This window comes from Diabrotica virgifera, chromosome 6 (genome assembly GCF_917563875.1).
Source record: "Diabrotica virgifera virgifera chromosome 6, PGI_DIABVI_V3a".
NCBI lineage: Eukaryota > Metazoa > Arthropoda > Insecta > Coleoptera > Chrysomelidae > Diabrotica > Diabrotica virgifera.
Window position 1 is genome coordinate 39,797,362 of NC_065448.1, and position 12,358 is coordinate 39,809,719.

The window sequence follows — 12,358 nt, forward strand, 5'->3', positions numbered from 1 at the left end:
ATTTTTTGCTTAAAATGACCCAAAAAATACAAAATATTGTTTTGTTTTGCCAAAAATCGCTGTTATTTGATTCCTCAAGTTCTTGGTCTATAACAATCTTATCGACATCCGGATCAACTGTTACCCAAAAAATTCGTGTTCTACGGGTCAAAATACATAAAAAAAATTTGGGTAAGTCCATCTGAATTAACGAGGCCGTTGTACCCCCCCTGGCGACAGGACTATGTATGTATGTTGACTGTCTAGTCGACACGGAATTGTCTTGGTCTCGAGACTAAAGTCACCAGCGAGTCTCCCATGCCGATCTCAAGACCGCAAATGATCTCAAATGGACAACATTTATCTCAAGTTTACAGTTAGCTTTAGATATGTAAATAGATATTCAGCCGTGTGATGGATGACCGAAGTTATCTTTAACATTTGAGTTAAAGTTAAGGTAACTTTCAGGGATAACGTGCCCCGTAAATATTTACGTAAATTCAGTGTGATGTATCTGTCGCCGTTATGAGATAGTAATTTCTTCAACGTTAAAAAACAGAAAGAACATTTGACTAACAAAGTGTGAAGTAACAAAGAGAACCTTATGTAGAAATAGTACAAGTTGGAGTGAGCGCGAGAGATTGATCGGAACATGTCCCAGGCTTGACAGGATGGGACGATGCCCATAAAAGCAGCATTGCCAGGGTTGGTACAATTGTACCAATTTGATACAATTAACAACCAAACTTTTGATACTAAAGTATCTTAAAGTAAAAACCTTAAATTTTGTGATATAAGAAATTTGCTTCAAATAACATTAAACGACGTTTTTTTTAAGTTTTTGTACAAAATGTGTTGGTTTATTACATTTTGTGTAACTATTTCAGTCATTCCAGTGCATTTACAAAAAATTTCTCTGGCAACACTATATCGACGCTGCCAAGCCAAAACGGCATAAACGCCAAAATGACCACTTTTTAGTTAGCTGCACTAAAAAATAGGATTTTAATTTCCGCACCAGACAGTCAAGGCGGAATAACCGCAGAAAAAGTGAAATAGGTGTAATATAGGTTTAAAATTTTTATAAACGCCAGTCTAGTCACGCACGTGAACACCGACGTGAACACCGATTGACATAATCGCCAGTGCCCGTAAGATTATCATTGTGTACATTTCGGTCCAGTAATAATAGTAAAGGTAGTATTTTTACAATTTTTATGGATAAGTAACATGGTATTATCTACCTTTGCAATATTTTCAATTTGTATTGATTTTTGAAGCGTAAACACACTGAATTTCTTTAAAAACTATGAGGCGTTTATGCCTAAACCACATATTTATATAGTGGTTGACACAAGTGCCATTCCTCAATGGTATTCTTATGCAGGTTTCTTATTTAAAAATTGCGCAAATAAAAAGTTTATTTTAAAATATTCTATTGTAACTTTGTACTAGTGTGATCAACAATTCATTTTGTATTACAGCATAGAGTTCAAATCAATTTTATATAGCTAAAAATGGCGATCGATTTTTGGCGTTTATGCCATTTTTTTGTTGCACATGAATAGCAGAAGTAAAAAAATAATGGCCTTACTAAATGAAAATAAAACATATACCGAATCAGTACAAAATGATATACTGACTGACAATAATCCCCCTATATTTCCCTTAGAGGTTTATGACATTTATAATGCCAACATTGCAATGACATTATCATCTTTGAGGAACCACCAGACGTTGCAGTAGAAGAAGAAATATTTAGTCACGATCTCACATCATGTTTCAACTTAGCAGCAGATAATGGTTTGGATGACGGTATAAGTAGTGATCAAAATAAGGAAAATACAAGCAATCAAATCAATACGCATGTTGAACCAAATATTGACAGTGATTATGAATTAGAGTCCACTACTTATTATTAGATATCCACTTTTAAGTATTTCATATTTACTTTTAAGTATTTCATTCTAGCACCAAAACATGTTTAAAGAATTTAAGGTTTTGTTTTTAACTTAGAATGTATTTTTGATTAATAAAAAATAAACCCTATCAAAAATCTTCGTAATTTCATCATTTTTCTTGTTGGCATAAACGACAATTTTTTATTTTCGTTTCTTTTTTCATTAATGGCATATATCCCTTTTAAGCGCCATATTGACTAACCTTACAACGATGTGATTGACACAAACGGGAAAGAGGTAAGTTTGGCATATTCACCAATGTTATATCTTGATTGGACATAAGCGCCATTTTATAGTTTTTAATTTATTTCAGACAGTATTTTCAGCCACATTAATGTTCACAATATATTAAAATTTGAAAAAAAAATCACCAATTTTTTTGAATCACTGTGCAGATAAGCAGAATTGGTAAAAATAAAAATAATCAGTTTTTTGTGTTTCCTGAAAAATCAAGTTAATGTCGTTTATGCCGTTTTGGCTTGACAGCGTCGATATATGTTTATAAATTTCAACTTATATTCAACAATTATATCTCGAGTTGATTTTTGTATGATTTTAAAAATTGTATTACCTTTCTATTCTTAAATTATTAGCTTTACATTTTATTCTTAATTATTATTTTAATCGTATTACCTATTACTTACGGGCTTTTAATTGTTATTTGAAGTCTATTTTTTGATATTTTTAATTTTGCACTGCTTTGTTTCCTACTGACAAAACTCCGTAACGACGTGAAATCTCAGCGACAAAAATATGACAGATCCGTCACGAAAGTGTATGGTAATAACAAATAAATAAAGATTATATTTCGTTGATATGGTGCATTAATTGTCTCGTGAAATAGTCTTGTCGAATATCACTCGAGAGAAAATTATTTCCGGCAAAATTTTCTCCTGGTTTCATTCAAGTTCGTTGCCTTTTGGTAATTTTCGCTTATGACATTTTGACAAAATCACTCGACTGACGTCTCGTGATTTAAGTCAAAATTTAATTCGCGAAAATTGCCAGGCAACAAACTTTCATACCAGTCGAAAATATTGCCGGCAAAATTTTCTCTCTAACATGCCGCACAAAATCCTAGGACAACATGAAGCAGCGTTCTTCGTTGATTATTCATTTGATTTCTATCTAAAAACAAGTCAAAAGATGAACTAACCTTACAAATCCTTACATAACTACAGAGTTATCTCATAACTTGAGGTCGTCGCGTTATAAAGTGGCAGTTGATATACCAGATAACTCAAGAACTGTCAAAAAATAACGCAAGTAGTTAAGTTAAGTATGATACATCACACCAATTCTAGGATTATAACATAACTACAGGATAACTTTACGTTAACGATAACTTCGGTGATCCATCACACGGTGTAACAACTAGCTGATGATTTTCTGTTGGAGTGAATGAAAAGGGAGTGGTAAACTCCAACAGAAGTAGTAAAAAGAAGAAGATCTACTTAATGTAGCCAAAGGACAAAAATGTGTGGCTTCTCCGTTGAAGAAGCTGGAGTAACTAAAATACAACTTTGTAGTAGTATTTGTATGGAAGGATGCCAAGACAAAGAATATCGAATTGATACAGGACTAGAGATGAGAAATCATTAATAGATAGATATAACTTGAATGGCTAGCTAAATATGTATGAGAAGGGCCACTTGACACTCAAGGAAGGATTCGGCCAATTTGCACGGCTATTTTTGGCCAGACAATAGATTAAAGGAAGTGACAATGATGGCTCGAAAAGAAGATATGAAGATAATGTTCAGAAAATAGATAGAGTAAATATAATAATATACTGAAAATAGAATGAATTTTTGGGCGCCAGAAGAAGGATAACTAGGTTAACGCTCTTCCAGGTATTCTACGCTGCTATAGAGTATGTTAAATTTGTAGTACAAGTATGTGAAAAGTTATTAAAGATTATTAAATTATAAAATATACTACTAAAAATAAAGGAGTAATAAGAAAAAAAAAATCACAATAAATGTATATTTATTGAATGTAACTACTAGATCTTTTTAACAATCTCTGAGTTAGGACAAGTAACTAGTGTGTAACTCTAACATGACAGGAAAAAGTGATACTAGTGAAAGTCAATTACAAAATCATCATACAACTATGATCTAAGAATACTCTTTATAAGGTTAGAAAAACTGACTACGGGTACCTCTAATACAGGAAGTACAACTTACAACTAGGTTAGTAGAACCCTCACCAAATAATAATTGTACGTTTATAATACGTACACCTTAATTAAATACTACCTGATACTATATATAACATATAAATACCTCACTGTGAGTGGGACAGGCACAAGCCTTATTGAATAAATAAACCTACGAGTGGATACACAGATCCTTTTCCTAACTCGTGGTTTATAATAGTAATAATAACAAGTGAAACCAAAAACTAATCTGAGGGATTAGAATCCAGAAGTTCATATGAATTTAATAAATTAAAGTTAAAGTTAAATAAAGTTAATAAGTTAAAGTTAAGTAAAGTTAATAAGTTCGAGTTAAATAAAGTTAATAATTACAATTTTGACTAATATGTGAAGTTAATTTTTAAAAATTTAATTAAACATATACTAAAATAATGGAATGAGTTTAAATAATTATACAAAAGTGGAACACAGCCTAAAAATAATCAAGATAAGAGTACCGACTACTATTATCAGGGAAAATATCTGAGCTCAGAAATTTATACCTTTATAGATTGCAGAGTGTTGGGGAACGCTATCAATTAAATATTATGTTGTAAAGAAAAAAAAACCTATAAAAAATATAAAGCAGGAAAAATGTGTGTGCAATTGAACTATAAAAAAAAATGTACTAAATATCACAAAACCAGTCTGTCTTTAATAAGAGCACAGTAAATGTTCCCAAACAAACCACTCTTTCCTAATCTTGAAGTTGATGTAATGAGCACCCAAGGGTGCTAACTCTCGCTAGCAGCTGTCCTGCTGGAGGTACAGGAGAGGAAGACTGGTAGAAAGCAGCTGAAGGTACTCAAAACTGTTGGAAAGCAGCTGGAGGTACTCAAAAAAAAAGAAAATGTGGAAATAATCCAGGCTGGTCGCCTATTGATTGTTTCTCTCTGTGTGGTCTGGCCTTGGTGTTGTTGTAGGGTGGCTTTAAGATTTCATGGTAGGTGCTAAAAAAAACACAGTGTGGTGTTACTACCAATCTACCAATGTCAAAAAAAAAAAGAAGCAAGAGATACGAGGAGGTGTTTTTATTCCTATGGGAATAAGAAGAAATAGGTCATTAAGTCCAAAAACTTGAATGACTAGACAGCTTGACCTTTTATCAGGTTGCTATCAGATGACCTTGGTCAAATAACACAAGTAATTTCCAATTGAAATACAAAATATAATTACTGTGAAAGAATATTTTATTATAATATATACACCGGTATATAGATATATTATACAAGGATGAAATATAGTAAGACTAAGCGATGGATACTTATTTGATCATCGTTCAAAAGATAGGAGTTCTGTAGACTTGAAAGGAATATAAAAAATGGAGTTTAAATTAGCTCTATTTTCCAACTGGAAGCACAAATTAACAACGAATATTGAATTATCTCTAGATGAGTTTGATCCATGAAAATAAAACATAAAAACCATGAAAATAGACTATGTGAAACTTAGTTAGCAAATGTCAAGGACTTCCAAAATGGCTGAATAAAATACTTAATAAAATGTGTATTTACCGGGGTAGAACTCATTGGATATAGTATGCTCTAAAATTCTTCAAATCCACTGCTGCTGGATAACTTCACTATACTTTTATTGTAATATTTAATCAATTTGGAACTGAGAATTAGAGGTGAATAATTGAGTCTAATGACCCCGCACACTACGATTCAGACCGAACACTCGAGAAACAATGGCAATCCAAGGCTCACGTTCACAGCTGAATCCTTCGTACCCCTCTACTAAGCATTGGCTGTCAAAGTGGGGAAACCAATGTTGCCACGTTTTAAATGTGACGTCATCAAGCATTTAAAAATTCTGAGATGGGTTTAAGTTCTATTTGAATAAACATTGAAAGAAAATAATTCTGAAAATAATTAAATAATATTTTGGATAGTTAAATAATATCTTCCCATCAATAATCGATTCTATAAGGGGCGGAACGTCACATTCCCTTTCAACCACCAGAAAAAAAATTTTATTTAAAAAAAATTTTTTTTTTTTTTTTTTTTTTTTTTCAAAATATTAAACTAGAGTAGTAGTGCTTAGTGTATCATTCCCCGTTGATTCGCAAGATTACAAATAATCACCACTAATAATCAAGGGAAAGTAGGATGGTCACTGCAGCAAATAACGGAAATTGCAAAATATGACCCGAAGTCCTAGTAAAGGTGCTAAAGATGAGACATAATTTATAATGACAAATAAGTGTCGAATTGGCAGTAAATCCAAAGTTGAACTATCCATGGACATCAGATTTATAAGGAGTATATCCAAGGACGAACAACCAGGCAAAGGTGAGAGCCAATTCATACCATAACGCAAGTACATATACTAAAGTCACCAATGAAATCAATAACTATAATAAGTGAAGAATCAAACACTCAATCCTAAATTGGACTAGCAATGGACACCAGATTCGTAATAGCATATCCAGAGAAGAACAACTAGGAATATTTATAGAATAATTTTCACCAATACCAACTAATATAAATAGTGAACATACCAAAGGAATGCAAACACATTAACCAAAATAAATGTGGAATCAGACACTCAATCCAAAGTCAGACTATCAATGGACAACAGATTCACAAAAGCATATCCAATGAAGAACGACCAGGAAGATTTATGGACCAATTCACATCCATACTAAATCATATAAATAAATTAGGTCTACGTACACCCACATCCGGTAATACGAACCTATACAACCAAATAAACAAAATAAGTGAAGAATCGGACACTTAATCCAAAATCGGACGAGCAATGGACACCAGATTTATAGGAGCATATCCAAAGAAGAACGATCAGGAAGATTTATGGACCAATTCTCACTAATACTAAATAACTAACTAAATTAGCTCTAGATCTACCCTCATCCGGTAATATGAGCCTATCGAAACTAAATAGTAAAAATAAAGGATGAACTTATAAGTTCTATGACTCCATGGTAAATACAAAATATGACGGGAACGAGCTCCCAATCTTTCATAAGACTGTATATTCATGTGAACATACATAGGATTATCCAGGAGATATTCCTGAATCTAAGCAACAATTAATGCCTAAGGAAAGAAGAGGGAATCTACTAAAAAGAAAATCAATAATTTGTCCCAGTGGGTTAATCACTAACATTACGACTCTACGTCTATGGAAAGTCAAGCATCAATATACTATGAACTAAGAGACATAAAATAAGCAAACTAGACTTCCCTATTATCGTGTGAAAATGTGCCTGGAATATTTGGAACAATTGCACAAGAATGGTTAGGAAGTGTTGTACACCATTTCCCAACCAGAAATATTATCATGGATAAACATCTGCCTACTCTGACAAGAAAGACATGGATTACGAAATCGGATAGCAGTGATCAGTTGCTGAACTTCGAACCCACGTATTCACCAACTTTGAGCATTAACAGACTAGTTCATAAGAAGAAATATGAAGGACTCAAGAATTCATTTATAAATCAAAATTCCAAATTCATTCCAGAATCATCCTGTGGAGGAAGTAAGAATCCGAATTAATATAAAGTATTTAAGGTACCTGTGACAAATATCAATAAAGTAACCCAATAACAAATTAACAACCACAACTTCTTTCCAATATGGCAAATCCAATGACATGATATAAAAACAATAAAAAAAAATAATAGGTATGTAATCAAATATCCAAGATATAACACATAATCTAAGATATGGTAGTGTAACATAGCTCCATCTATATTAAGCAAGAATACTTGTATGAGCCCACACATCCAAATATCTTAATATATAATAATCAACAGCCCTTTTATTCTGAGAGGTTGAGTACAAAACTAAGAGTACAAGTGGAGGTTATTAACTTGGTAATACTACTGGCTGGATTAGTATTTGAGAATATTTGTCGATAATGACTCAAATGCAATCTATAATACAAAAAAAATAATAATAAACTCATACAAGCGGTATTACACAAGAATTCGGTACCTAATAACTAATACGTGAGAAATCATCAAGCCATGCCGAAGGATAAAAATTGCTATGGTCAGGCATTATCTGGTGATTAACAATTTAAACTAAAATACTATACCATAATAAAACTAATTAAAGGCAAACACAGGAAGATATTAGCTTAAACAACCCTGTTAAGCTAATCTTCTTCCGATGAAGTTGAAGAATCCACATCGTCCATGGTGTTGTCAGGCAGTAAATCCTTTACATGAAATTGACCAATTCGCTTATTAGTCGAATTGTCCTTTAATTCATAAATCAAAGGAGATATTACCCTTGAGACAGTACATGGGACATATTTCTGGCAAAACTTTGCAGAAATGGCATCACCCTTATTGGATTTGACAAAATTGCGCTTTAAGACTCGATCACCAACAAAGAATCGCAGATCTCGTTTCCTCAAATTATAGTGCTGCTGGTTCCTTAGGTAAGAAGTTTTTAACTTCTTCCTAATGTCTGCGAAAATATGAGGTAACGTCTGGAGATCATCTAAGCGATGAAGTTTCTCAGATATTTGAGGAAGATTTTCGGAATTGTCTGAAATTACACCAAAATAATCACCTGATAAAGCCACATTCCTACCAAAATTCAAATATGCTGGAGAGCACTGGGTAACTTCATGGACAGAAGTCCTTATGGCTTGAGCTATGGAATGAATATATTGATCCCAAGCTCTGTGATCAGGGTAAGTATAGGACCTTAGAGCTGTGACAATACTGCGATTTACTCTCTCAGTATGATTTGCTTGTGGATGGTAGGCAGCATTATAAAAGGTCTTTTGAACCTTATATTTAGCTAGAAGATCTTTAAAGGCCTTCGATACAAACTGAGGACCGTTGTCACATGACACAATTTGAGGAACACCATACACCAAAAAGACTTGTTCCTCCAAATATTTTAAAATTGCTGGAGTTGTGGCCTGGCGAAGGGGACAAACTAAAGGAAATTTAGTGAAATAATCCACAACTACCAGGCAATAGGTATTACCCTTGTAACTCCGAGGATAAGGTCCAATGAGATCCATTGAGATCATCTGCCAAGGAAAATTTATGTTCCTGAAGGAACCCATAAGTCCAGCCTGTGGTAGGTTACTTGGTTTACAAGTAGCACAAACCATGCATTTAGAAATGTACCTTTTTATAGACTTCCGCATACCAGGCCAATAATATAATTCGGCAATACGGTGATAAGTCTTATAAAAACCAAAATGACCCGCCGTAACTTCATCATGAAACATATGCAGAATATTTTCCCTATTTGGCGTAGGTACAACTATTTTCCACTCCGACATATTGGATAAGGACTCTATCGGACTTAAGATGTGTTTGTACAGAATATTATTCTCTACCTTAAAATCAGGATATTTTTGTGGGTCTTGAGTGACCCTATCAATCATATTCTGATACCACATATCAGGACTTAAAGAGGACAGATCTAGGACATTAATATCATGGACACGTGAAAGAGCATCTGCGACCACTACCCCGTTTGCCTTTCTATGGACAATCTTATATGAATAGGCAGCCAGTTTGCATATCCATCGAGAAAGCCTCTGTGAAGGGTTTTTCATACTATGAAGCCATACTAAGGAACTATGATCAGTAATTATAGTGAAATTACGACCTTCCAGATAATAACGAAAAGCTTCTAACCCATGGATGATAGCTAAGAGTTCTTTCTCCGTAGTTGAATAGTTTTTCTGGGCCTTGTTCAACTTCTTACTAGTGTACGCTATGGGGTGTTCGGAGCCATCTTTCAACTGAAATAATACGCCTCCAGAAGCTGTATTAGAGCAATCTGTCATTAGATAAAAATGCTCATCAAAATTAGGTGACATCATAACCGGAGCGCTCGTTAAAGCATCTTTAACGCGCCTAAAAGCTTCGTCAGCCTCAGGAGTCCAAGTAATGGTCTGTCCCTTTTTCCTGTTCTTCAAAAGATCAGTAAGAGGTGACAACAAAGTAGAGTAGGACGGTACAAATCGCCGATAATAGCCACACATTCCCAATATCCTACGGACTTGGGTGGTGGTCTTTGGTATAGGAAAATTTTTGATAGCAACTATTTTCTCAGGATCAGTCCTCAGCCCCTGGTTATCCACAACATAACCCAAGAACTTAAGACTAGGGCGACAAAACTGACATTTATCCAGATTGACCGTTAGATTAGCTTCCTTAAGACGTAAAAATAACTTATCTAAAATTTCCATATGAAGGGAAAAATCAGGAGTGACAACCAAAATATCGTCTAAATAATAGAAAACATAGGGCTCTAACGGTGGACCAATGACTAAATCCATCAGACGACACATTGTCTGAGGAGCAGAAACAAGACCGAAAGGCATGGTGACAAACTGGAATAATCCTTTACCACTGACAGCAAAAGCAGTATACTTCTTGCTCTCTTCACTCAGTGGGATCTGTAGGAAGGCCTTAGACAAATCAATAGAAGAGATGTATTTGGCATTCTGAAGTTTGCTCAAAATCACATCTATTCTGGGGATAGGATAAGCATCCCTGTTAGTTGTGATACTGTTTAGTTTTCGACCGTCAAAGCAGATCCTGAAGGATCCATCCTTCTTCTTCGTTAACCAGAGCGGAGAACAGTAGGACGATGTTGAAGGTTCTATGATATTTAAAGCAAGCATCGAATCTACTTCCTTTTCTAAATCTGCCTGCCAGGCTTGAGGTATGGGGTACTGATATAATCTGAAAGGAGTGGGATTTCCCACTTCGATAGTGTGAGAGATCAACGACGTACGACCTAGTTTGTCTTTTGAAGAAAGAGTAGTAAATTTAGAGATCATACTCTCTAATTGCCTTTGTTCAGAGCTTGATAAACTAGCAAAATCGTGAATAGCACTAAGGGTAGATAAATTAAATTCAGATATGGAAAAAGAAAAATCAGAACAACTTAAGGTACTATTGAAAGCATTGAAAAAGTCCATACCTAAAATTATAGAATTCTGCACGGAAGGAATAACATAAAATGTAATTTCCCTACATAAATCTGCCACTGTGATTTTAATTTGGAGTTTGCCCGTAATGGACTGAACTGTACCATCTGCAGTAGATACTTGCAAAGATGAAATGGGCATAATGGGAATACTAGAATTTTTCAATAAATTTAACGAATGTGCCCCTATCAATGAAATATTAGAGCCACTATCTAACAAAGCTAAACACGATTGTCCTAAAATTTGAATAGGAAGATATGGCCTATTATCATTTTGTTTCCTAACTAATAACGAATTAATATCTAGATCTAAAGTATTTGGTTGTCTACAACCGTTATATGGAACTAACCCAGACGTATCATCATCATTAACAAAACTAGAATCTAATATAGATAATGGAACCACATTACTATCACAATTATTATTGTTACGTTGAACACTACCAATCAAAGAAGCGTTTGTAAATGACCATCTGTGATCATTTGAATCAAGCGAATCTAACGTATTATCTATAGAAATAAATTTCTGGTTTAATTTTGTTTTGTGGTGTGTGCTGCTTTCTTGAACGACACCCCTTTCCCTTTTCGTGAAGATGGGTTTGGGTTGCTGGATGTGCTTGGTCCAGCAGTTTCGTTTGACGATGGGGTTTGATTCCCTGATTGGATGTTGGACGGAGAAACGTTCAGGGGACGGACCTCCGACGTGTCGTTTCCCGAACACTTAGAACAGTTTCTTTTAAGGGTGTTCTCTCGGCCACAACCATGGCAGAAAATACGATTTTGAGGAATCCCACAATTGTAAAATGGGTGACCAGGCTGATCACAATTCCAGCAGACAAGAGAACTAACAACCGAAACATTATGTTCATGACCCTTATTTAGCCAAGAACGTTGCCTAAAGGAAGTTGGCTGAGAAGAAGAGTTAGAAGAGGATCGAGATGTGGATGGAGGTTGAGAAGACCAGGATAACGTTTCCTCCAAACGTTTGCATTTTATAGTAAGGTCATCAATGTTCTGAATGTCCATAAGAGCTAATTGTTGATGATAAAAGGGCAATAGACATTTAAGGATGATTTTAATTTTAGCTAAATCTGACAAAGGAGTGTCTAAACGACTACACATACCTAATATAGTATTAATAAACATAGTAACAGATTCCCCAGGTTTCTGCTTATGATTCTTAATTTGATCTAATAAATCATCCTGGAATGAATACGGAAGAAAATCCGACTTCAACTTTTTAATCAGATCAGACCAACAAGAAAAATTACCC